Source organism: Mus musculus, chromosome 17 (assembly GCF_000001635.26).
Source record: "Mus musculus strain C57BL/6J chromosome 17, GRCm38.p6 C57BL/6J".
In the NCBI taxonomy this organism is placed as follows: domain Eukaryota; kingdom Metazoa; phylum Chordata; class Mammalia; order Rodentia; family Muridae; genus Mus; species Mus musculus.
The window spans coordinates 83,524,465-83,551,627 of NC_000083.6; the positions used below are offsets into that span (position 1 = coordinate 83,524,465).

The 27,163-nt window shown below is 47.2% G+C and overlaps 2 long non-coding RNA genes across 2 annotated transcripts; both read right to left on the minus strand.

The window, feature by feature from the left end:
* Positions 1 to 804: 804 nt before the first annotated feature.
* Positions 805 to 17,267, minus strand: Gm52292. Its single transcript, XR_003952272.1, has 3 exons — positions 13,820 to 17,267; positions 7,045 to 7,140; positions 805 to 1,492 (listed from the first exon to the last, which is right to left on the minus strand). It is a non-coding gene; the product is annotated as a predicted gene, 52292 (long non-coding RNA).
* A 3,948-nt stretch (positions 17,268 to 21,215) lies between these two features.
* Gm41635 lies at positions 21,216 to 26,129 on the minus strand. Its single transcript, XR_877027.2, has 2 exons — positions 23,880 to 26,129; positions 21,216 to 23,421 (listed from the first exon to the last, which is right to left on the minus strand). It is a non-coding gene; the product is annotated as a predicted gene, 41635 (long non-coding RNA).
* Positions 26,130 to 27,163: the final 1,034 nt, after the last annotated feature.

Genomic DNA, 27,163 nt, shown 5'->3' on the forward strand with positions numbered 1-27,163 from the left:
GAAAATGACTAACTGAAAGCACACCTCCCCTTTAGCTGTTCAACTGGAGGACACAGGACATTCACGTAAGCACAGCTAAGAGAGGCTGGCCCTGTAACTGGACCCCCCCCCAGCCACACCCAGACCCTGACTCCTTATCAATACTTTAACACGGGAGAGCAATTTGCTACCTTGATTCCAAGCAAGCCCATGCCATCCAGCCAAAGCTATGGGTCGGAGCCCATCTTTCTAATTATTGGAGAGCTGAATGAAGACAGGATTCTAGTCATTTCCTTGTGTGAGCATCACCTGTTATTCAACCCCAAACTTCATTCAATGCCACCCTGTCCTCTTGCCTTCCCCTATCCTCCCCATGAGTCCACAGATGTAGGAGAGCAACCCAGTCTATTTTAAGTCGCAGGAAAAGGTGAGACTCAACCCGAGGTGCCTGCACCTCTCCCCCTGAGCAGAAGCAAGGGTTCTGTGACCACACACAGCTTTGTTTCGGCGCAGATGTCGGGAACAGGAGCCTGTACATCTGCCCAGGCGGCTCTGCTCTTGAATCATTAAGAACAAGTGAGTGGGTGGGAAAGTACATGGGATTGCTGTGTGTGCTCGGGCTTTGTTTATGGAGCAATCATTTCTAGATGTGTTTTCTCTCTCTCTCTTTTCATTTTTTTAAATGAAGAGCCCTTTCTAAGTTCCCTGTAACACCCCACCTTCCCTCCTGCTCCCAGTCCTCCCATACCACTTAAAAAGAAAGTTGAGTATTACAGAAATCTCCACACATTTAAAGAATGGGTTGCAGGTTACATTGTCTTTCTAAACCAACTCCATTTATTTAGTCAAAATACGTGATTTACTAATGGGAAGAACACAGGCTAACAGTTGAATTTGAGCATTGCATATTGTGTTGAGGGCCAGAATGACCCATGCATGCCAAGTCGTTACAATGGTTTTACTCTCTCAGCAGGGTTTAAAGGGCATCTTGTGTCCCCGCTATAGGTTGTCCACTTCATTGAGCCTTGGGTTCTTTATAATGTCGAAGTGAAAGCCCTTCATGTGCCTTGGACACAGTAAGCACTCATTAAACTGTCACTTATTAACAATCGCAGCGACTGGGCAGATGGCTGCAGGAGGGTTTTTTGTTTTCCCCCAAATCCTATCAATTCTCTTGTCTGATCTATGCCCAAACCTTGCCATTTTGCAGCACCCACAAAATGGTGGCCCTTAGCTTAGTCGTGGAGAACTGACTGAAGTTAGCGCCCCATGTTTTCTGGTCCAGTGGCTTCTTTTCCTGGCAGGCTCAGTCACTCCTTCCTCCCTCCGCCCCAGTAGGGGTGTGTGAGGCTCTGCCGGGCGGGTCTCTCGTAGCGGTTTTTTCTCCTACTGTTTGGGTTTTTGTTTTGTCTTCTCTGTGTCGGTCTGGCTCAGGCCCTAACCAGTTACTCTGTGACATCCCATCAATGTCCTTGTTTTGGCATCTGCTTGTAGTTGGAAGTGGAGCAGAGTGCTATCAGGTGGGGAGAGAGAGAGAGAGAGAGAGAGAGAGAGAGAGAGAGAGAGAGAGAGAGAGAGAGATTATAATTTTCCCTTGGTAAAATAAGGTTAGTTTTAAAGACATGTTCCGTATTGCAGACCTAATAACTTAGATCCAGAATTTCTCCTCTGCCTGCTCTAATTGCCAAGGCTTCTTTCCCAACAGTGAAGCACAATGTTACAACGTTACTGCTCTCCTGCTGCCTACTGAGCTGCATTTACATAGGGCTTCACCCACAGGTGGTACTACACATCCGCAACACAACCAGGAACCAGGGAAACCGCCTAAGCAAGACTGGAGTTGGGCCTGGGGAAGAGCTGGGAGGGTGGGTATCCTGCCTGCTTTCCCTGGGAGCTTTCACAGGAGTAATCTGCTTTGTCATCTCAAGGCAAGCACTCCCGGCTGGAACCTTAGAAATGTAAACAAGGCCAGCAGGCCACCAGGGGCTGGGGCTGCCCAGGATTGTCCCCAGCTGAGGGCACTCCAGGAGTCTATGTTCAAATTAGGAAACTCAGAGCTGTGGCCACGGATTTTCCAAGAGAGCAGGGATGCTGTCAGTCAAGTGGCATTAATTTCTGGTGGGCTGTAAAAGTGCCATTTCTCCTGCACGCTGCAGGGCGAGCCACTCGGCAGGATTCAAGTTAAATGAGGCAGGAAGAACAACTCAGGGTGAGGATTCTGTGCCTCAGAATTAAAAACAAAGCAGAGAGACCAAACCTATTTTTATATTGATTGCAAATACTATAGCAAAGCGGTCTCTTTTCATTAAACTTGCTTTACAGAGCCACTTGTAACCTGAGTTGACAAACTGGGGAGGCTTGAGGTGTTTCAGCAGCACCTCAGGGGTACAGATGGGATTCCACCACTATGCCTGGGCACTGCTGGGCCTCAGAGATGGCTCAGTGGTTAAGAGCACTGACTGCTCTTCCAAAGGTCCTGAGTTCAAATCCCACAACCGCGTGGTGGCTCACAACTGTCCGTAATGAGATCTGACGCCCTCTTCTAGTGTGTCTGAAAACAGCTACAGTGTACTTACATATAATAAGTAAATAAATCTCTTTTTAAAAAATCCCAAGTACACACACATGGTGAGTGTGTGTGTGTGTGTGTGTGTGTGTGTGTATGTGTGTGTTATCAGAGGATAACCTCATGTGCTGGCCTATGTCCTCCGCCTTGGTTAGCAAGGGCTCTTTGCTGTGGTTTCTGTATAGCATGTCCAGCTTTATGTGGGTTTTGGGGGTGCTAAGTCCAGTCCTTACTCTTGTGCAGCACGTGCCTTGTCCACTGAGCCATCTCCCCAGCTCTCTCCGAGGCTATGCTAGCCATGGGAACGCTGTCCTGACAATGAGGACTTGCTCTTCAGGGGAAAATGGGTGGAGCCAGGCTGAGAAGGATGTGGGTTGGATGAAGTATGGTGACTGCCGCGGGGCCTCGGAACAGAGTGGGGGTGGGGTGCTGCTGTTGTGTCTCAGGTTTGCAGGCCTCTGGTTTAGGAAATTATGGGGGAACTTCTCATTTCTGAGACACAGGAAGAAACAAATTGACGTAAACATGTAGCTGAAACATTGCTTGTTTAATAAATACAGCTCTAAAGTGCAATTTGCCTCTATAATAAAGGTCCATGGGCTGGCCGTCCAGTGGGACGCTCGGCAGTGATGGTTATCTAAACTGATGACTTGACCACGCCGTGATATGGTTAAGGGAGAGGTTTTACTGTAGATATGAGGGGGAGAACAGCCAGAGGCATCTGGGAGGGGCCAGAGCAGAGAGAGAACGTAGGTAGTAGACTGATCATGGCCGGCAGACTGGAGAGAAGCAGGAACAGAGTGGGGGAGGGGGAGATAAAGGCACAGGGAGCAGGAAGCCACAAAAGAGGGAATGTAGCCAAAAGAGCAGGGTCAGAAGGAAAGGGAGAAGCTGGGGCGGGGAGAGGGTTAGGGCAGCTCCTGAGACAGAGGAAGTTTAGGTTCGGGAGGGGGGTTGGAAGAGCCAGGATGCTAGCCGGCTTGCTTGGACTCTGAAATGTGTATCAGGTACTTGGGATAGTAGGGAGCCTTGAAGGCCAGCCTGAGCTTTGGGAGGGTAATAGGCACCGCGAGCAGCGATTTGTCCCTTCTGCCAGTGATAAGGGAAACGGCTCCTTTGGTAGAGGGGAACCAGCATCACAAGTCCCTGAGGAGCGCTGGCTTTTGCCCAGAATCTGGACAGATGGAATTTCTTTTGGACCTGATATCAGCAATGTTCTGTGTCTGCGTCGGTCCATGTGGCAAGCAAGCAAGCAAGCAAGCAGTGTCCACGTGTGCTATCCAGTACCTGAAGGGCAGCTAGTGTACTGAGGGACGTCACTGTCCACTTAATTTAGATGCTGGCATGCAGTTGGTGGCTAAGGCGGGAGAGCTATTGCTACACAGGTTTATGCAAAGCACGGTGGGAAGGGAAATACAGACTTTTCCTTGTCTAACCCCTCACGGAGGAAAAGCCAACTTATCTGCTAATGAATCCAGGCCATGGGAGTGAAAAATTAATTTTAGTTTGTATTGAAAGTGCTTTAATTCCTGTCTAAATGTTGAACCATAATAACTTCTCTTGTTCACAATTTCTTTGAGGAAAAGAAAAAAAATGTCATTTTCTGCTTCTGGAAAATGGAAATGTTGTTTTCAGCACGTGCCCACCATTAATCTCTGCATCTTCTCGTCGGGGGCTTTGCCTCTCTAGGAGTCTAACATCACGCTATGATTCTTACAGCCAGAGGCATAAACACATTCTTCTACTGCTCATGGAGGGTCTGGTGTCTCACCCTGCTCTTGACAGCTACTCCATCTGGAAGCTCACTGGATCTCAAACATTTCTGTTTGGCAAATGGACACTTTCTCTTCCGCAAGCACTACACATAGTTGTTCGGTAACGGCCTGGCACAGCAGATCTGGGAATGCTGGACATCCCTGATGCCGAGGTGCCTTCTGCCCACAGAGAACGGGCACCCAGGGAAAGGTAGCTGCTGGCTTCTCCTGCTGCTCTTCAGGGCCGGAGGCCCTAGCATCCTCCTGCTCTAAAGCTGTAGTCCTGACCTTTTCAAGAGGCAAAGGTCAAAGCAAGGGGCCAGGATGAGTGACATAAACAAGTGTGACACATCACATGGGTTGGCAGGAGCAGGCCAAGTGTTGGGGAGCGAGCGAGTGAGCATGAGGGTCCATTCAGAACACAACCAACTAGGGATGTAGGGCTACAGCTCACATCTCTAATCCCAGCACTCAGGAGGTTAGGGGCATGAGGGTCTCTTGTGAGTTCAGGGCCAGCCTGGTCTATATAGCAAGGTCCAGGCAGGCCGGAGCTACACAGTAAAACTGTGGCCTGGCGGGAGAGCTGAGTCAGGGGCTTGTACTTTACAAGCTTGAGGACTTGAGGTTGATTCCTAGAACCAACGAAAAAGAAGGCAAGATTGGGGGTGCAGACCTGGACTCCCAGAGGCCAGTGGGGTCCCTCTGCTTGCTAAGCAGCCAGTCTGGCTCACAGACAAGCTCCGGGCCAATGACACTCTATATTGAAAAGCGAAAAGACGGAAAGTACCTGAGGAGTGACACCTGTGTGTGAGTATGTGTGCAAAAACCATGCATGCCCCCAACCTGGAAGATACAATATGCTGGAATAAGCTTTTATAAGTCTATAAAGAGCCGGGTGTGGTGGTACATGCCTTTAATCCCAGCACTTGGGAGGCAGAGGCAGGAGGATTTCTGAGTTCGAGGCCAGCCTGGTCTACAAAGTGAGTTCCAGGACAGCCGGGGCTACACAGAGAAACCCTGTCTCAAAAAAAAAAAAAAAAAAAAAGTGTCTATAAAGGCAAGTCCGCTAGAGCGGCCCTCTGAGATCAGCACTCTGTCCTGATCCTAGAAAAACAAAGCAAAGCAAAGCAAAACAAACCCAAGGACTTGCCCAGCATTAGACCTTAAGGAGAGGGGAGGAGCCTGGGGTACCAGACAAGACTGCGAGGCCTTGAATGGCTGCTCAGCCAGGCCTGCTTGGCCGATACAGTCTTCTAATGGACAGGGTAAACTGTGCTGCAAAATGGGCTGAAGTGTGTGAGAAACCTGCTGCAGATATGCAGAACACACACACACACACACACACCAGCAGGAAATAGTGTGCCAAGAGAGCTGAGGTTGAAGGCGTGCAGTCTTGGATTGCAGAGGCGTTAATGCTTATGTAATTAATCACTTCAGATTCGAAGATTGGGATTTTTTTCCATTTTAATTAATTAGCCAGTAGACTTCATTAAAGTTCATTTTTCATGTCAAATGGCAGCGGGATCACAGGGGAGCGGTGACAGGGTTAGACCATGTGGTGATGAGGGACCCACCATCGGTCCCTGAATAAAATGTCTCTGTAGAAAGGCTGAAATCCAGAGCAGGGGAGAGCACTCGGGACTCAGCCGGTCCGTGAAGGCAAGCCTGGGGCTCTTGTGCCCCATCTACGGCCAGCAGACAGGCTGACTTTGATTCCAGAACACGCGGGTGGTGGTTACTGGCCGTTTTACTTTGTGCTGCAGTGGCATGGTGCCTCGTGGCCAGAGGACATGGCAAAGAAGGCTGCTGCCTTTATGACAGCCAGGGTAAAATAGAAATAGAATAAAAGAGAAAGAGGATGTCCGGGAAGGTGGTTCCATTGGCAGAGCTTGCCAGCGCCATAGGCTCCATCCCCAGTACCACATAAAACCAGGGATGGTGACACAAGCCTGTAATAGTGGCGTGTGAGAGGTAGAATCAGAGAGTTGAGGTTCCCCATCACTACGTGGCAAGGTCCAGGCCAGCCTGAGCTACTGAGCAGTTTCCAGCAACCCAGTGACCCCTTCAGGGTATGTCCCCAACGACCAAATATCCTTCTCCAGGTCCTACAGCTTCCAATAGCTCCACAGGCTGGTGACCAAGCCTTTATCAGGACTGTGAGGGACATTTCTGACTCACACTGTAGCAGGTTCTCACTGAGAATCATTGGCTGTCTGGCCCATGGAGTTGTTGTTTTTCAGTTAGGACATAGCAAGAGGGCTAAAGAACACGCTCTGGTGTCACCACCTAGACACCTGAGTGGCTCCTGATGGCACATCATGCCTGGAGACAGCTTCACTTCTTTGTGCATTTGATTCTTTTTTCCACAAGAAAGATAAAAGCAATACCTACTCCAGGTATCCTGAGAGTATAAAATAGGGCTTGTGTACACACATACACACACACACACACACACTCATACACACACACACACTCATACACACAATCATACACACTTTTCTTACTTAAATGCTCAACATACATTGTAGGATTGAAAAGTATAGGTTTTACGACTAGAGGAACTATACTCCTTGATGCAACACGTCTCTTGACTTTTTTATAAGGCAAGTCTGCATGCATGTGAATAAATATACATATCTCAGGCTGGGAAGACAGCTTAGTCACTAAAGGGTTTGTTCTAGAAACATGAACACCTGAATCCAGACCTCCAGGACTCTTGTAACAAGCTGGTGTAACAGTGTGTACCTGGGACTCCAGCTCTGGAAGAAGGCAGAGAAGGGTGGACCTGGAACATTCTGGCAACCAGTCTACTCCAGCGAGCAGTAGGTTCACTGAGAGGCTCTGTCTCAAAAATAAGGTGAAAGTGATTGAGGGAAAACAGGCAATAGAAGATCACATACATGAACACCTATATGGATACACATGCATGAACATGTATACCTACATGGATACACACACATGAGCATGCACACATATACCACACATATATATATATATGCATGTGTGTGTATACATATTACATATACATGAACAATGCTTTTTAGCCACTCTTAGGTGTATAGTCCAGTTTCATTAAGTATATTTACACTGTTGTACAACCCCTCTCCCATCAACCTCAGAATCCTTTTGAACCTCCCTAACCATTAGACACCTGCTCCCCCTTGGTCTCCCTCGCCAGCCTCATAACACCATGGCTCCACTTTCTGTGTACATGAATTTTCCTACCCATGGAACTTCATAAATAAGAGATAGTGCAATATTGTCCCTAGTGATTGGCTTGTGCCACTTCACATGATGTCTTTCAGGCTCATCTGACATGTGCCTAACGCTGTTCCTCTTAGAGACTGCGCAACGTTCTACTCTAGGTCCAACCACATCTTATTTTTCTATTCATCTGTCGATTACTGGGTTGTGTTACGGTTTGCATATGAAACATCACCCATCGGCTGCTAGTTTTGAGAGAATGTGGAAGCTTCAGAAGGTGGGGTCTACCTGACAGATGCAGGCCACTGGAGATGGGACCTCAAGGGATATAAGTCACCCTACCTCCCTCTTACTCTCTGCCTCCTAGGAGGCCACAACGTGAAGTGGTCGATCCTACTGCCACCACTGAGCCATCCTGCCATGACGGATTGCATTCCCTAAACACCATGAGCTAAGGCAAACTCTCCCTCCCTTCAGTTGTCTCAGGGACTTTACTGTGGCTGTAAAAAAAGTTCCTAACATGGCTTCTGCTTTACCGAATTGTGAGCCATGCTTCTGTGAACATCAGAGGGCAGGAAACCCCCTTCAGGCCGCTTTCACTTCTTTGGGGAATATACTCAGAAGTGGAATTGCTGGATCCTAATTAACTCTGTGTTTAGTGTTCGAGGAATCACAGCAGCCTTCTCCACTCCCTAGTCCCACTGGCAGGCTCCGTGCCAGCACCTGTCATCTTCTGTTTGCTCTGTAACAAGCATCCTGATGGCCATGAAGTGGCATCTCATCGTGGTTCTGGCTTACGTTTCCCCAGTGACGGTGATGCTGAGCAAGCAGCCTTCATGCTCCCCAAAGCTGTTGACAGCAGCCATTCAAACTGTCCTGAGAACACGTAAGGAGCTTTCTGTACCCAGACTCCACTGTGGACACACCTGGAAGTCCAAACTTGGGGCTGAGTCTGAGAAAGTAACACATGTATGGCCAAAAGAAGTTGTTTGGAGTAAGCTGTTGAGTGTCTGGAGAGTCCACAGAGGCATGGGGCAGCCAAGGGACATTCGTATTTATGTTGCAGTGAAATAGGTACACCCCATCCTGCGCCTCTAGAATGAGCCCAAGAAGCTGAGTAGTGGCTGCCCTGGAGTGGTTCTGTCCCCCCAACCATCCCCCACCCCCCTTCCCAGAGGCCCCAGGTTCAAAGAACTGAGCCAGGACCAGGAGAGGCCTCCGTGGATCTCCCCGACCCCTCTTGTCTTGCTGCTCGAGGACATAAGCATGTTTGGACATGCATCGTTCCATCCAGATCTGAAATCAACGTGTTTGTCCATTTGTTTACCTCCTAGTCGTCCAGCTCCCTCTCCAGACTCTTGGCTCCTGAAAGGAAGAAGGACTTTGTCTCTCTCCCAGGCGTAGAGTAGACTCTCGGTAATTGTTTGCTGAACAAATAAATACCTCAACACAGTCTGCCTAAAGTTCCCATTCCCTCTCCACGAGTCTTCTCAGACTCAGGGCTAAATGCCACCTCTTCTTTGGCTCTATCCATATTCTGGGTCTCACCCAGGTTGTTTAAAATTAAATTTCTCTCTCTTTTTTTTTTTTTTTTGGAAGGGACTGACATGCATGTCACAAGATGTATGTAGAGGTCAGAGAACAACCTGTAGCTTGTGGCTTCTCTTCTTCCACAGTGCGTGGTCCTTGGAGATCAGGCTTGATGACAAGGTCCTTTATCCACTGAGCTCTGTAATTATCCCTGGTTTGTCCCCTAGATTACAAAAAAACTATGATTTTTTAAAATGATGTGTCTGTGTGTGTCTTGGGGATGGGTGAGGTATGTGCATATGTGCAGGTATTTTCAGTGTCAAAGGCATGGGGTTCGCCTGGAACTGGAGTTACAGATGTCTGTGAGCTCCCTGATGTGGCTGCTGGGAACTGAAACCAGATTCTCTGCAAGGGCGGTTTGTGCTCTCAACGACAGCACCAGTTCTCCATCCTCTCACTTAGTTTTTATAGGGACAGTTTCTATAAAAAACAAGTGTATCACTTCCGACATCTCTTCTTCCTCACCTCTGGGCTGCCTTCATCCTGACTGTTCCACTAAGCACTGGAGCCCTGACTTTAATCTTTCTCTCCAGGCCAGCCCAGCACATTCCTTTCTTGTTAGGTTTTATGGAATCTTCCAAGCTAGGTCCATGCCTGTCACCCAAGCCCTTTGGGGGCTGAAGCGGGAAGATCCAGAGTTTGAGGCTAGGGCAGGTGACCTTGCAAGACACATCTAAAAGGCAACAATCTGGTTCTAGTGCTGAGCCAGGCTAGGATTTTTCTGCCCAGTTTCCTTGCTCTTGAGAACCTATGATCCTGTCCTAGTTACTGTCCTGTTGCTGTGAAGAGACACCGTGACCATGACAACTCTTATAACAGAAAGCATTTGATTGGGGCTGGCTTACAACTTCCTAAGTTTAGTTCATTCTCATCACGGAGGGAAGCGTGGTGGCACACAGACAGACCTGGCTTGAGAGAAGTAGCTGAGAGTTCTACATCCAGATTTGCAGGCAGCAAGAAGAGAGAGCCACTGGGCCTGCCTTGTGCTTTCGAAAACCTCAAAGCCCACTCTCAGTGACACACTTTTCCTCCAGCGAGGCCACACCTTCTAATCCTTCCAAATAGTGCCACTCCCCGCTGTCTAAGCATTCAAATACATGAGCCTACAGGAGGCCCTCTTATTCAAACCACCACAGTTCCCTTGGAGTTCTCATGTTAGTTCTCATATTTAGGAATTGTGGAAATCTGGTCTCGCACGTAGAGTTCTGTACTTTAGCACTCCTGACAATTAAATCCTAAAAATTTGGAAATACTGTGATCCAGAAATTTAACTCCTATAAATTTGGGCCAAGAAGTAATCACAATTCTGTCCCAAGACATATCTTCACATTATGCACATTATGGTGGAAAAATAGAAACAAAAACCAATCTAATAAAAATAAGCAGCTGGGCCTGGGGAAATGATTCAGTGGAGAAGAGCTCTTGATTCATAAGCACAAAGCCCTGAGTTCAAACACCCAGAACCCATAGGAAAAGCAAGTCATGGCCACGGGTGTGCCTGAAAGCCAAGCACTATAGGGGACAGAGACAGGAGAGTTTCTGGGGATTGCTGGCTGCACATGTAAACACATGCATGCGCAAACACACATATACACACACACACCAAAATAAACAAGTGACTGGATAATTAAGTTATGATACACATGTAGAGTGAAATACTTTGAGTCTATTGCCATGCTGTCAAATTCTAGTTTGGAAATGTTATTAATATTGGTTAAAGTTAAAAACCAAACAAATGAGATTATTGGTGAAGCTATAATTTTGGGTCCTAAAAGAAAGGTCAACACACTAGTGAGTTATAAAAGCAGGAACTAACAGGATGTAGGGTTGATGAAGGGTCTACACAGCCAAGCATTCATCTCCCATCTTCCTGTTCACTCCCTCATTCTCATCTACCACATAGTCTACGATGTCTCCTCTCATTTCTGTCATCAGCTGTCATGGTGTCTTAGTTAGGGTTTTACTGCTGTGAACAGACACCATGATCAAGGCAACTCTTTTTTTTTTTTTTTTTTTTTTTTTTTTTGTGGTTTTTCGAGACAGGGTTTCTCTGTATAACCCTGGCTGTCCTGGAACTCACTTTGTAGATCAGACTGGTCTCAAACTTAGAAATCCACCTGCCTCTGCCTCCCAAGTGCTGGGATTAAAGGCATGCACCACCATGTCCAGCTCAAGGCAACTCTTATAAGGACAACATTTAACGCGGGCTGGCTTACAGGTTCAGAGGTTCAGTCCGTTATCACCAAGGCAGGAACATGGCAGCATCCAGATAGGCATGAGAGTTCTGATCTTCATCTGAGAGTTCTACATCTTCATCTGAAGGCAACTAGGAGAAGACTGGCTTCCAGGTAGCTAGGATGAGGGTCTTAAAGCCCACAACCACTGTGACACACCTACTCCAACGAGGCCATACCTTCTAATAGTGCCACTCCCTGGGCCAAACATATACAAACCATCAAAGATAGTAAGGGAAGAAGCAGACATGGAGGGCATATCCCATCCTTCAGAAGTGTGAGCCAGACTTTGTGCTCACATCCCTTCTGCTCCCATCAAGTAGCTAGAAACTAATCACACAGGCTCGCCTCGTGAATATGCATTACAATGGAAGTCAAGGCCAAAACCAACTGTCACCATACTTCCTGTTTAGCAATGGTTTGGGTTTCTCTGGACATCCACCTGCTTTCCCACCAGACCAATCTTACGGTGCCCAGCCGTAACTCATGGTGCCTCGGGCCCTTTTTAGTATGCTATCTTCAGCACTATCTGTTCACCCTGGACAAGCTTGTCTCTGCCCACTCACATCATCCCTACATGTGTTGTACTTTTGTTAAGCTCTGAAGTTCACCAACAGTATCTCATGTGACTCCCCTGCCTCCAACAAGACCAGAAGCAGCTAGGAAGCAGAAAGCCATCTGACAATCTGCGGTCTGCTCTTTGATTCTTTCTATAAAAGGCCAGGTGAGACAATGCACACCTGTAGCCCAAGGTCTAGAGATGCACAGGCTGGTGTCCAGGGCCTCACTAGCCAGGTACCTATCTAATCAGGAAATCCCAGATCCCAGTGAGATACTCTACGTCATAAAACACGACAGACAGCTCCTGAGGTTAATTTCAGACCACCATCACCACACACACACACACACACACACACACGCTCACACACACACACACACACACACACACACGCTCACCCATTTGTACATACAAATAAATATATCAATCAATCAATAAGTAAGTATTTACCCAAAATAACAACTTTCTCTCTTTCTTTCCTTTCTTCCTTCCTTTCTTTCTTTCTATCTCCCTTCCTTCCTTCCTTCCTCTCTCTCTCTCTTCCTTCCTTCCTTCCTTCCCGCCTTTCCTTTCTTTCTTTCTCTCTCTCTCTTCCTTTCTTTCTTCCTTCCTTCATTTCCTCCTTTCGTCCCTCCCTCCTTCCTTCCTTTCTTGTAAAAACTATAGATAATGTAGGAAATAAGGAAATATTCATGCACTGGTCTTTCAAAGTCCCATGGTGTAACGGGCCCCTCAGGAACAACAGCTTAGATTCTCCTCACCCGATATGTGTTAGCAGCCCTCCACCCCAGCGAGTCTGACCTTACCTAGCTAAGTTCTTTCTCTCCTATCACAACCCTCACACCGCCTTCAGTCACTGTTCACCAGAGACCATCTCTGATAATTAATGGTCTCTTCTTGAAGAAAACAAATCTTACTCATTATAAATTCATGGGGTTTGCTGTCTTAGGGCAAACTTTTTTTTAGGCTTTATTTTCTCATTATAATTGATTTTGTTTTATCTGTTTCCAGACAGCGCCTACCCCATGCCAGGATGTGTCTGTGTGTTTGTTCTTGGATCGGAGCCTAAAGAAAAGGCCATCACATAAGCTGCTATGAGTGACAAGAATCTTCTAAGCATAGAGAAATTAAGTGACCTACAGGGCTCCGTGATGACAGAACCCATTGGGGGGATGCATCTAAGAAGATGAGACAGCCCATTCCTGCCAGCTTCCAATCGGACTGATCCCAAACAAGTTTGGATGGATGCAGGATGCTAGAGGGACTGGAGCCTGGAGGATCCATGTAACTCGCCACTTGAAGAATGAGAGAGGGAATACAGGGGGGGAAATTCGCCCGTTCATTCATCTTGGTGGTGTTTAAGGGCCAAGCTCTGTGCTAAGTGCCCCCAGGAAAGAATACGTGTGAGTTATTTTCCCCAGAAGAAGGAAATGCATGGCGTCTGGGATGTTATTGAGTTGGCTCTGGGATGGCACAAGTAATGGGTGGGAGCAAACAGATGGAAAGGGCAGAGAGAATACATGTTCTCCATCCACAAGCAGCCTGGGGACCACAGCCCACTGCTGGCTGGCAGATCACAGGGACTGCCGGGACCTTATTCTATCTTATTTATCCTTAAGGAACACAGCGTTTCCATAAATAAGCGTCACACAGAAGAAGGCTGTATTTTTATTTACTTGGGCAGATCTAAATTTGTATCTATAGTCTCATCACAGGGTCTGTCTTGCAGAGAGTGGGACTTATTGCAAGATCAGGCCCCTGGCACAGGGGAACAGGCTAGCCCACTAAGGAGGGCCAGAGCTCAAGCCTGGGTCCCAGCCAGCTACTCCCTGACTCTGCACCATTCTGCCTGCCCTTCAAATGCACAATCCGTCTTGCAAGAATAATTGGCCTTGCATTTTCAGGAGATGAGCGCTGAGTACAAGATATTTACCAGCTCTGGCGTAAAATTGGTTGCCATCTCAGTGAATCAAATTCAATTAGCTGCCTGCTTGTCTTCGCCACGCTTGGAGTAATTGGTGGTGCTGCACCCTTGCCTGGTCTCCAGGTGAGGATTGGCGGGGAAAGGGAGATAGGCGCCTGGTAAGCTCCGCTGTTGGCAAGATGCACTGCAGACCATCTCCTTCGAGGCAAAAGAATAATGGGCTCTTCCTCTCTTTTGCTTTGCACTAAGGACTTGGTTCCCCTGGCGTTCATGTGTGGAGCGCTCTGAGGGTAGCAGGAGACCGGGAGACCGCTCTGCTCTGGTGGCCTTCTCTGCCACTGACATCTTTCTCAGCAGCGACAGCCTGAAATCACACCCAAGATCACTGAGAGCAAAGCAAATTCTGTGGTTCGGAAAGCTGCTTGGAAACTGTTACCCTCCCTCCCCTCCAAAGATCCCAGAGAATATTCCAGAACAATCAGTAATCAGATGGGAAAACACACAGAATTCCTTTAAGTGACCATTACTCAGAAAACACTATGCGCTTTTTTTTTCCTCAGGCTGATGACTATGTTTACATAACAGGGCAGGTCTCCTACTTAGCAGAGCTTCCAAGAATTAGGCCTATTAAGTTAATGGCCTGAAACAGAACCCCAAAGATGTCAACTCTGGTTTCTTCCATGATACACACCCTGGGTGCTGGGATACACTGCAGTGTTTAAGAAAGACTTAAAAAACAAAACAAAACTTCATGTGATGTTTGCTAGAGAGAGGTCACCTTAGCCAGGAGGTGGCATTTAAAAGCCATTTTGCTGGGTCTGTCACTGCCATTGTGCCTGATAGAGAAGTCATTAGGTCACTAGAACTGGCTGAGAGTTGACCAAAGAGCAGGAGGAGGCTTGAGGCTGGCAAAGGGACTTTAGGAGTCACCTTCAGTCTTCCTTCTCCTAGGACAGGTGGGTGGGTGTTTGGCTTTCCTTGGTTTTCCTCCCCTAAAACCTGACTGGCAATAGGAAGGCCACCCTGGGTGTTTGTTTGCGGGCCTGACAAGTAGGTGAGCTCACAAGAGGAGCTCAAGTACACATCGGTACGCTGCCCCTCTAGGGACCACTGCCCTCCTCAGAGCCTCCATCTCTGCAGATAGCCTCAGAGGAGAGGTAAGACCGGAGAATCTGCCATGTGGACCACAGCACTAAGCTGTCCATCATCACATGGGCAATGGCCCTTAGCCTTTTGAGCTGTGACTTTGCTGCATCTGGGAGTCAAGTCTATCTCAGATTTCAGTCCTGTTTTGACAACTGTGCAGTTGTCCAGAAAATTCCTAGTTCTTTGAGGGTCATTTTCTTTCATTTGCAAAAGGAAAGTTATTAGAACACATTCCCAAGCTATCAACTTACTGGTTAGTAAACCTCAAAACTGCCCAGGTGGAAAACACGGTCTAAATTTAAAACAGTCCTTAATGATTCCATCATGAGGCTGATGAGAGGAAATACTGGGGAAATAGCACACCGGGGTCAACATCCAACTGAAATGCTTGCTTCCCTTCTAGACCCACGGCAGCTCAGGGCTTCACGGAGCCTCCCTGTCCTTATACTCGATTTCTGTGGTACAGGCAGCCAGTGTGGCCTGGCTCTGTAATACGGCTTAGAGGCTGCTGCTGTCACAGGAAGCTGGGACACACGGGCCATCGGCCAGGCTGCCAGTTGTCATTTATAACTTCAGCTCTCTGCTATCTCTTGTAAATAATTTAGTAATAAATACCTCCCTGATGCAAATCTTACCTTATGGCTCACTCAAATCAACCCCACAAAGATTTGTTGGCCAATTATGAAGCATCAAACAGCGGCAGAGACAAAATTTCATCCCAGTAAAGAAATGTTTATCATCACCAAGGATGTGGGTGGCTGAGGTTGTTGGCCTTGACAATGCCAAAATAATGTCACAAATTCTGTCTTTGGAATGGGGACAAGCTCTGTATTTCACCTTAGAGAATGTGTGACTGCTGAGCTCATGAGAGGATGTCATCCACCATTGCTATAGCTGGGCCCTGCAGAGTGCTGGGGGGCAGGGGTGTAGCAGAGCAGGCTCTGAAAGATGGAGGCTGAGGCTGCAGATGTCGGGCAAGGGGAAGAAAAAAAACAGTGCCCCAAGGTGTCAGAGAAGATTAACTCCCATGGGTCTTGGCTTGATGGAACACCTTTAACAAAAGGCAGAGTCATGAGAGGGAGGGAGGGAGAGAGGGAGGGAGAGAGAGAGAGAGAGAGAGAGAGAGAGAGAGAGAGAGAGAGAGAAAGTTCGCTAATGTGTATAGTTCACATACACATTAGAGACACCTGGAAGTTAAGTGGTTCCTAAACAGATGTCTTGCAATTCCGGTTTACACAGCATCTTCAACACTCCAATTCTGGAGAAGTCACAAGACAAAGAAGAAGGACATTGAGACACTCATGGCGTCAGCACGGGGATAGAGGTGGGCAAATAAAAGGCCAACAACAGCTAGTTGGTAAGGCTGGTTATTTCTGTACTTTTTGAGATGAGACTCCTTTGATAGAGCCCAGACTAAACTCTAACCCAGATATTCCTCCATCAGCCTCCTGAGTGCTGTGATTATAGGCACGCCAGCATGCTTTAGGAAGGTAGAACTCCTCTGGTCCATTTCCAGGAAGAAAGAAGGCATCCTCGGGTTCTGTCTGGCAGGAAAGCGGGCAGAATGCTTTTGTCTCTGTAGATCTTTATGCTGCTATTAAGCAAATAAGAGTGCAGGGATCTCGCTAGAATCTTCTTCTCAATGTCTTCAGTCCGGTGATATCTGGAAGAGGCAGAGCCGTATTTAAGGAAATCCAGCAGGGAGGGTAGACAGGAGCTTGGAGAGATGGGCTGTGTTGGCAATTGGGCTACTTGTGCTTAGTGAAAGTCTTGGGAGCCACAGTGAACAGTCTGTGACCTAAGCTGAACACGGCAACAGGAAGGTCAAGGTTGCCCTTGATGACTTAGTGAGCCCGGGCTACATGAAACAAAGGGGACTGACCGACCGGAGGATGGCTAAGTCAGTGAGGTGCTTGCCACATAAACACGAGATCTTGAGTTCAGACCCCAGCACCCATAGAAAAGCTAGGCACGCCGACGTGGGTAGAGACAGGAGACTGGCTCACTGGCCAGCCAATCTCGCTAAGTCGGTGAGCTCTAGTTTCAGCAAGGGACCTTGTTTCAAAATACAGGGTGGAGAATGACGAAGACACGGAGCACTGATCTTTGACCTTCGCACACATGTTCACTTAGGGGTACACATACATACCCAAGGCTGCCCCTGATTGTTCCCTAGCAGCCAGAGATCGGGAGAGAGCCTGCACCGAGGCGGGTGATCCTTGGATCATTTTCCAGAAGTTTCCCTCTAGACTCAGAAGGCCTTGTCTCTTGGAGGCATGATGGATAGACACTATCCATCACACAAGAAGGAGGCACTGGTCCAGCCTCTACTCTGGACTCTCTGGAAGAAGGGCTCAGCAGAAGCAGGGCAAAGAGTTCTTCCCTGATTCTGACCACTTTGGTTCAAACTGTGATACCAGGCCAGGCCCTAGCTGATAAATGCTAGGGAAAGCCCCCAGGGATAATGAAAATAATCCCCCTCATACTGCCACTCATCGGAGTGCTGTGAATAATGCGTGAGAGCTCGACTACCTCCCCAGTGGACTGTCCTCACCGAGAGCAGATCTTGTATGTTTGCATTCAATGCGGCTTCTCCTTGAGTTTGGCTCGATGCCTTGCACATTTCAGGCACAGATAAGCATCTGCTGTGTGCACAGACCTACCTAATATCCACAGATCTGCACAGCTCCCTAAGTTCTTTGTCAGAGGGTGCAGTAGCAATTCCTATACCAACACAAATTCCTGGCAGTTACCTTATTTTATTTTTTAAATTTACCTTCCCAATCATTAATGGTGCTTGTCTGCAACTGCTCTCAATCACAAATGCAAACACTGCAAAATCCTAAAGAGGATTTAACGACATATACTGAAGCTCACACTGGCCAATGCAAAACAAACACTTTAATAGACAGGTCTGGGGCCAGCCCCAGCACTGACAACTCTGGGTTTCAGAGCCAGTCTCCAAGTCACCTTTTTTTTTTTTTTTCTTTTTTTTTTTCCTCCTTTCTGGGGCTAGTATTCATGTGGATGGTCAGGAACAAACCAAAACCATTTGTCTGAATCTCTGGCAAAGTGTGCACAGCCTGCAGAGTTCCAGAAAACACACTGCCCAGGAATAGCTCACGGTTGGCATGGAAGTGGGAAAGTGTAACATATTTCTACTTCCAATATGAAATTTATGAGGACCAGAATTTCCCTGCAGTTCTGGAGGGGCTGAGTCAGAACTCTGTAATCCCACTCACAAGACGGTCCAAGAATGATCATCATCCTAAGCCATGTGACATTGGTTCCTTACTGGCTGGTTTTCTGTGTCAATTTGACCCAAGCTAGAGAGTCATCAGAGAGGAAAAAGCCTCAGTTGAGAAGTTAGCTCCACAAGATCCAGCTGTAGGGAAGGCATTTTCTCAATTAGTGATGAATGGGGACAGGTCTAGCCCACTGTGGGTGTTGCCATCCCTGGGCTGCTGGTCCTGGGTTCTATTAGAAAGCAGGCCGGGCAAGCCATAGGGAGAGCAAGCCAGTGAGCAGCATCTCCATGGCCTCTGCATCAGCCCCTGTCTCCAGGTTTCTGACCCGTTCCTGTCCTGACTTCCACAACAAAGTAGAAATGTAAGCTGAATAAACCCTTTCCTCCCAACTTGCCTTTGGCCATGGTGGTTTTGTTGTAGCAATAAAAAGACAGTCCCTAAGCCTCCCCAAACCTCACCCTTAAGGAGAATATATATTACCTTTGTTGCTTACTGCTTCAGTAATTAACTAAGCTGTTAGAGCACATAGGGAATGCTTATTTGCTTTTAGAAGTTTTGGGCTTGTGTGTTGGAGGTAAGGGCTCACTATGTAGCTCAGGCTGATCTCAAATTCATGATCCTTCTGCCTCAGCTGGGATTACAGATGTGCACTGCTCATGCATTCAGATGTGTGCTTTAAACCCAATCATGGTTCAGAGTAAATTATGAGTTACCAGTGATTCCAGAGGTGAGGGCTACGGCCTACCTCTGAACATCTGGGGCACAAGGAAACAACAGAGGTTTGCTCTGTACAGAAAGAGTGTTGATGGACCTCACCTCCTACCCAGACACTGATCTCAAAGGAGACTCAGAGAATTATCCCATCAGTACAGTGAAACCAAAAGAATAAAAAGTTCCTATGCATTGTTCCTAACTAGTAAGACAATTCACATTCACCACACACAAACAGGAAAGCAAGGACATTTAGAATAGCCTCTGTCTTTAACAGTGTGGATGGCTATAGCAAAATACCATGCCCCAGATGGCATACACAACAGAAACCTGAATTCTCACAGATCTGGAGACTGGGGGTCCAAGGTCAGGTGCAGCCTGGTTTTTCTTTTATAATATAGCCAGTCCTATGGGCCCTTATGGGTCCATTTAATCTGAATTACCTCTTAATAATGCTTATCATCAAATACAGTCACACTGGGAATTCAACATGAAAAACTTATTTTTTATTAATTAGTTGTTTGTTTACTTATTTATTGTTTGGTTGATTTTTTGAGGCAGGGTTTCTCTGTGTAGCCCTGGCTGTCCTGGAACTCACTCTCGAGACCAGGCTGGCCTCAAACTCAGAGAGATCCTCCTGCCTCTGCCTCCTGAATGTTGGGATCACAGGTATGTGCGGCCACTCCCAGCTGAAAAAAAAATTTTTTTTAAAGATTTATTTATTTATTATATGTAAGTACACTGTAGCTGTCTTCAGACACACCAGAAGAGGGCATCAGATCTTGTTACGGATGGTTGTGAGCCACCATGTGGTTGCTGAGATCTGAACTCCGGACCTTTGGAAGAGCAGTCGGGTGCTCTTACCCACTGAGCCATCTCACCAGCCCAAAATTTTTTTTTTTTAAAGATAGGGTTTTATGTGGCTCAAGCTGGCTTTTACATTCACTATGAGGGGACATAATCGAATCCACACATCCCAACAGTCTCACATCTGGAGAAGTCCACTCTTTATACCTTTGAACATCTTTATCTCTGTCCTAAGCACATTTGTTTAAAACAGGGCTGTACTGTTTACGCTGTAACCTGCCCTTTCTATTCATTTATACTTGAGGACAGCATTCTCAGTTATTAGATATCTTCCTAGTCTTGGTAAGTTCTCAGAGTCCTTGCTGTGGCAACACCAACTCTCCTGTGGCGTGTGATTCTGGCTGCACATCATTTCTCCCCATTGCTGAGGGAGCTATGATCAACCCCCTGCACTCTGCATAAGACAGATTCTTCCAAACAAACTTAGAGCTGGAGGGACACTTCTAGCGTTCCTGGTGTGTACACCGGGTCTTTTATTCCTATTCCCTCCTCGATAGCAACATCTGAAGCAGCACTGTTTTCTTTCTCCAAATGTTTATTTGGGGACAAACAGAAAGTTATAGCGATAAGTAAGAGATTCCACATGCCGTTCACCTGATGTCTTAGCACCGACCAGAGACCCAACATGCCTGGTCAAAGTCTAACACCCGTACACTGAATTGTATTTGGTTTTTTTAAAATTAGATATTTTCTTTATTTACATTTAAAATATTATCCCCTTTCCTAGTTTCCCCTCTGAAAATCCCCTATCCCCTCCCCCATCCCCCTGCTCCCCAACCCACCTACTCTTGCTTCCTGGCCCTGGCATTCCCCTATAATGGGGCATAAAACCTTCACAGGACCAAGGGCCTCTCTTCCCACTGATGACCGACGAGACCATCTCAGCTACGTATGCAGCTAGAGCCATGCTCTTCCTTTCTTTCTTTCTCTCTTTCTTTCTTTCGTTTTTTGTTTTTTTTCAAGACAAGGGTTTCTCTGTGTAGCCCTGGCTGTCCTGGAACTCACACTGTAGACCAGGCTGGCCTCAAACTCAGAAATCCGCCTGCCTCTGCCTCCCAAGTGCTGGGATTAAAGGCGTGTGCCACTACCACACGGCTGAACTGTATTTCTTACTATTGCTTTTTGAATCTTATTTGTTATCCACTATTGAAAAGCTCGTGATGTTTCAGGGGTGTCTGCTGCCTCTCATGGTAACCATTGACATTGCTCACTGTGTAGATGTCTAACTCCAGCCTATATTTCTTTCAGCAGCACAACACACTAGTCTATACGGCCAACAGGGTGATCTACAGAAATCAGCTTGCATTCTCCTCCCTTAATTCTGTAGAAAGCCAAGGAGAAGGCTCGAGATATGAAAAAGGACACTGTGGGTCCCAACAGAGGCTCTCATGTAAATGTCATGCAGGAAACATTTATAAACAACAGGGCCACAATTGGATTTTGCTCTATATTTGGAAAATTCGGCCCCCTCATTACAAAGCGAGCCGATGTTATCTTATTTAGCTCATTCTTCGGCTCATCTCCTGTAATCATTAAATTACACAGCCATATTTCCAAAGCTCTAAGGAGGAAAAAGTAGATTAGGAATAAAATCTCTTAAGCGCCTTTCGCAGAGCTCCGGATTCAGCCGCGAACGCGGCCGCGGAGCCCCGGGAATGATCTATTCTGAGCCGTCGTCGGGGTGAGTGATTTGTTTCATTTTCCCCGGCTCCCCAATGTTCTTTCTCAGATGTGGAACAAGGATGGAGCCTTTAATATTCTGTTCCTGGATGTGTCCCTGATCGCTCTGTGACCCTGTCCCTCGGGGTGGAAGTGAACGAAGGAATGAGAAATCGTGAAATACACGGATGATCAGAGAGAAGAAATAAAAGTCAGGGGAAAAGGACTGTGGGCTGTTTATCACGCGCCTCTGCAGAGGCTGTTTTGATGTGCTCCGGCCTTGCTCGAAGCTGTCAGGTCGGAAGTCTTTGTTCTTTCCCCAGGAAGGCTCATTTCTCTTAGGTGACTCAAAAACTTAACAAATACTTGGAGAGTTCTCTCAGCATTCCTCAGCCCTGCATTTGGAGGCTGGGTTGTCCTCCCCACTCAAAGCTGTCTCCAGTCTTCACTGTTCCCTTGCATCTCATTAACTCTCATTTTCTATGAGTCCAACTTGGACTCTTCATCAGGGTTTCCCCGGGGTGTCCCTCGGGCAATCTAGTTTTGGTTGAGAACTCCCCAGGGCTGTCTCAGCCTCAAGCTGTTTCCTTCGTTCTGGGTGCAAATACAGGTTCTCCATGGAGATGTTTGAAAAGGACGCTTCCGTTGAGCTCGGCTGGGCCCGGTCCTCCTCCGGCTGCTCTGCCAGGATGTGAATTTGCATTCCAAATGCAGGGCCCATCTGCCTCATTACTACTGTGACTTTATTAAGAGCATCCTTAGAGATCGGCGGCTTTTTCCAGGCAAGCCATGCCCTCTCCTACAAACCCCACAGACCAGCCAGCACTTTAGAACCAAGAGACAAGCCCAAGAGAGCTGCCTTCGCATTCAGGGCAAAACTGAATCACCTGAGAGCACCCATAACTCACAGCTCATTAGTGTGACCTCAAACTCTCGACTCCAGCGAGTCTAGCTTGCAACAGTACCCTTAAAATTGGCTTATTTACAGTCAGCTAGGGGACCAAGGAATGAAACTTACGTGATAAGGTAGCAATTGGTACAGGATCGCTCCCTATGCGCCCCCCTGAGAAAGCTGTTCTTCCGGGCCTCCTCATTAATCAAGAGCCCTATGCCTAGCACACACACTCTCTCTTTTTTCAATATTTCTTATCTCTTTGATTAATTCAATGAGCAAAGATGAGTTTATGGTACGAAAGTGCTCTTATTTGTATCTTAAAAATTTGGTCCCAACTCTCCCTACCACGCCCGAAGTAGAATTTACAGGGCTCTCTATTCCTAACAAGTACAGCCGCCTCAAATTTCCTAATGAGTCTTTCTATCCGCTCGGCTCAAAGGAAGCCAGGATGTACAGAGGACCACACCTAAGGGGGCGATGCTGAACACTGGGGATGCTTGACAGATGCAAACCAGAGGCTCTGTATACCATGCCTCTACAGTATGGTGCAGGGAGGGAACCTCGTCTCCAGACAGGCAGCTGGCACAGCCCAACTGAGCTCAACGTTGCTATGTTGGAGATGACCCTGAACTTTTGCTCCTCCTGTACTCTGTGGGTTGCTGGGGACTGAACCCAGGGCTTCATGCATCCTAAGCAACCGAGCTACACAACCGCAGCCCCTCTTACCTGCTCTTAATCTACACTTCAGCCCTCAGGCCCCACCCCTCCAGGTCACCTGGCCTTTTCTAATCTTTCGCCTCTCCCCGAGCCTTTATTGATGTCTGTGCTGGCGACACCCAGAACTCCAGAGTCTTCCTCCTTCATTCCTTGGGCATGCTTGCTGGGCTGGCACTCTGATTCTATAATCCAAGATGTGGAGGTGGCAGGCAGGGAAGGTGTCAGTCGGAATGGGCTTGGCTGGTGACTTTTCTGTGACTTGAGCTCCAAAGGCTGGGTGTGTTTCAAGGCCAGATGATGACTGCTACGGACAGGTCACCACTAGACAAGCTAGTTAACCTCTCTAAGCCTCCTCCCTCGTTCCTCATCTGCAAAACAGAGGTAAGAAACAGTGCTTACCTCTCACGGCTGGTGGTGGGAGGATTAGACGAGTTAATACACAAGCTGAGAGCTTCCGAGGCACTTGCCAAATAAGTGATTACTATTTTAAAAAACCAGAAAGCAAAGCGAATTTCCTGTATCTGTTCCATTAAAGAAAAATGCCAGTACAAGCAGACTGGACCTGTGGTATTGGTAGCTGCATAATATTATTAAGCCTGGATGTCATTTTTTTTTCTTCAAGAACACCTCAAAATGACACTGACCCAGCGATGGAGCAGTGAGTAAAGGTGCTGCCACCAAGCCTGACAACCTGGGGACCCCACGGTGAAAGAAGTCTTTTATCTCCACAGGTGTGTCATGGCACAAGTCCCCCACCCCCAACAAACAAACAAACAAACAAATAAATAAATAAATAAGAAGAAGAATACTTCCCAAGGCATAATACCTCCTACAACTCCAGCCATTTCATCCAAATTTCGGTCTTAACAGCAGATGGGCTTTAAAGAGGTATGGCAACCGAGGAAATCCCTTTAATTGGCCTTCCTGGAACTCTGACATGACATTCATGCTCACATTTATCGCGCAGGACTCGGTCACACCGATGCTAAAATCCTATCGGCAAGAACAGAGTTGTGTGGCCACAATTTCCTGCAGAGGAAATGGATTTTTCTCCCCAAAACACTTATGTTCAACTCAAAGAGGAAGGAAACACAGAGGCGGGAAGGCAGCAGCCCCTGTTCTAATGCCAGGCCAACAGCCAGCCTAAGACAGATGGAGGACAGAGCTGTTCTCCCAAGCGCTTCAACCAGCGCCCCCAGCAGGAAGTTCCTACAGCACTAAGCTCTGCGTCTGCCCTTGGTTACAGCACGGAGTGTGCCTCCCACTGTCCCTGGGTTCTTATCACATCTATCTTTACATCTTCCCTTCCTCTCTGGTCTCAGACTACTTGCTTTCTCTATAATTCTAAATTCTCCCAGCATCCTGCTGAGCAACCGAACTTCAGGGTTAATCCAAAGGGCCCGGGGGTATTGTTGCCTCTGAAGCAAACCTTTCTCACTGAAACACTCTCCTGGCCATTCAAAGCATTTTTCTAAATCCACTAGTGGATAGAGCTGGTGGATTAGCCGCCACGAATTTAGTCTCTCCCTCTACACTTGGCTAAGCACCAGGAAAGAGATTTGCAGAGAAAACTAGCCCACCAGGACCAAGAACACAGAGACAACAAGCAGCAACAGCCAGAAGGTGGAAAACAGATGGTAAAGAGACAGCCATCCAGGCAGTTCTGAGAACACGCTGGGAGAACGCAAACAGCTCTGTTCCCAGGCATCAAAGGCCCAGAACCCACAACGGCAGGTACAACCTTATGAGCAGTGGAGGTAATAATCAAGAAGCTACTTGAACATTTAATCCCAGCTCTCAGGAGGCAGAGGCAGACAGATCTATGAGTTCAAGGCCAGCCTGGTCTACAGAATGAGTTACAGGTCAGCCAGGACTACACAGAGAAACCCTGTCTTGAAAAACAAAACAAAACAGAAAGCTGCCTGACCTCCAGGACCCTGCCCCTCTCTTGTCCTAGCCAAAGATCAGAGGCTTGTTCACCTGCAGAGAACAGGGGACTTCTGGTCCAAAAGCCAGAAGGCACTGAGGGATGCTCAGGTATTGGAAGTGGAAACCCCAAGCCTTCCCCCGCTCTGATCTCTAGATGGGCAGGAAGCAGGAGGCATCTTCTTGGGAAAAATGACCTACTGACATCAAGGGAACTCCAAGGATGGAATCCAGGCAGAAAGGGGAGGAGCCAGTGGTCAGCGGGACTCATGTCAGGCAGGCCAACATCCTGAGTGAAGAGGGATTGGGGTGCAAGTCACAGAGAAACGAGGAAATGACGTCATGAGAAAACAGGCAGCCCAAGATGTAGGACATGCCATAAGGTCACTGACCAGGGCTCTTCAGCAGGTCAACTGGATGAAAAGTTAAAAAAAAAAAAAGTTTGTGAGAGGAATCTAACACCACAAGAAAGAGACAAGAGAGGGCTAGAGAGGGCTCAAAGGTGAAGATGGCTTGCTGCTCTTGCAGAGGACCAGAGTTCTGTTCCAACCACCCTCATGCCACAGCTCTCAGTTACTGTAACTCCAGCCACAGGGGAATGTGACACTCTCTTCTGGACCCTGTGGGCACCTGACTGCATGTCCACATACCACCACTATCTAATACATATATACCTGTAACTTAAAATAAATCTTTTGAGAGAGAGAGAGAGAGAGAGAGAGAGAGAGAGAGAGAGAGAGCCTGTGGAGCGAAACCAAATTTGGACGTAGTACTTGACTACTTCTAGATTATAAAACTGTTATAAATGAAATTTTGAAATAATTATAAATTATTTAATATAGACAGATTATTGAAAACTAGGAAGTGACTGTTAACAACTTTATTGTTCATTTTAATAGATAAAATAATTATGTGTATTTTGGACACTATCCTTAGGTTTTAGATTAAACATGTAAATATGTATGTATAAAACAACAAGGACCACATGCAGTCCTGGGTGTTGGGAGGTTGTTTGGAAGTTCAAGGCTACCTGGGCGGTGGTGGCGCATGCCTTTGATTCCAGCACTTGGGAGCAGAGGCAGGTGGATTTCTGTGAGTTTGAGGCCAGCCTGGTCTACAGAATGAGTTCCAAGTTAGCCAGGGCTACACAGAGAAACCCTGACTCAATACCCTCTTATCTCCCCAGAAAGAAGGAAATAAAGGAAGGAAAGGAGGGAGGGAGGGAGGGAGGGAGGGAGGGAGGGAGGGAGGGAGGGAGGGTTGGTTGGTTGGTTCAAGCTAGCCTGGGCAACTTATTGAGAATCTGCCTCAAAATAAAAGGGAAAGGTCAGGGTATATAGCTCAGTGGTGAAGCACTTCCCAGCCTACAGGAGGTCCTGGATTCAGTCCCCAGTATAAGAAAATAAAAAGATAAAAAGTCAAAATCAGAAGGCCTAAGGCTGCTAACCAAGTTAGATTGGGAAGGCAGCTCTCACCAAATGATGTTTGGTTCTGGGCAACAGTACTTTAAAAAGTCAGATGCCAAGGCTGGAGAGATGGTTCAGTGGTTAAGAGCACTGGCTGCTCTTCCAAAGGCCCCAGGTTCAATTCTCAGCACCCACATGGCAGCTCACAACTGTCTGTAACTTCAATTTCCAGGGGATCCAACACACTGGCACAGACATACATGTAGGCAAGACATTAATACACATAAAGTTAAAAAAAAAAAAGAAATTAAAAAACAAGGTCAGATGCCCAATCCTGAGTAAGGTTTGTAATCTTTGTGTGTTTGTTTGGTGCTAGGATTGAACTCAGCTTTTTGCACACTGCACACTGCTCTACCCACTGAGATACAACATCAAACCATGATTCTCGTCCATTACCTGATACGTCTGAAAACAGGCAGGAATCATGCTTTGTCATGCCCAGCCTCCCTGTCCTTGAACTTGAGGTTTGGACAAGGACTCTCCAGAATGAAAAGTCCAGCTTTCCCAGGCTTTGGGATTGGTTTTTCCTTTGTGGCACCAGAGACTTTGAAGAGGTTATGTTACAGTCTATTTCTGCTTCAGTTTATTGGTTTTGTGACGCTGGGCCTCTCGCATCCCTGGCAATGTCCCACTGAACCGTGTGTCCCCAGCTCACTCCAGTATCTTTAGCCATTCCCCATTGCTTTGTTTGGCTTTACTTTTTATTATGAAAAATTTA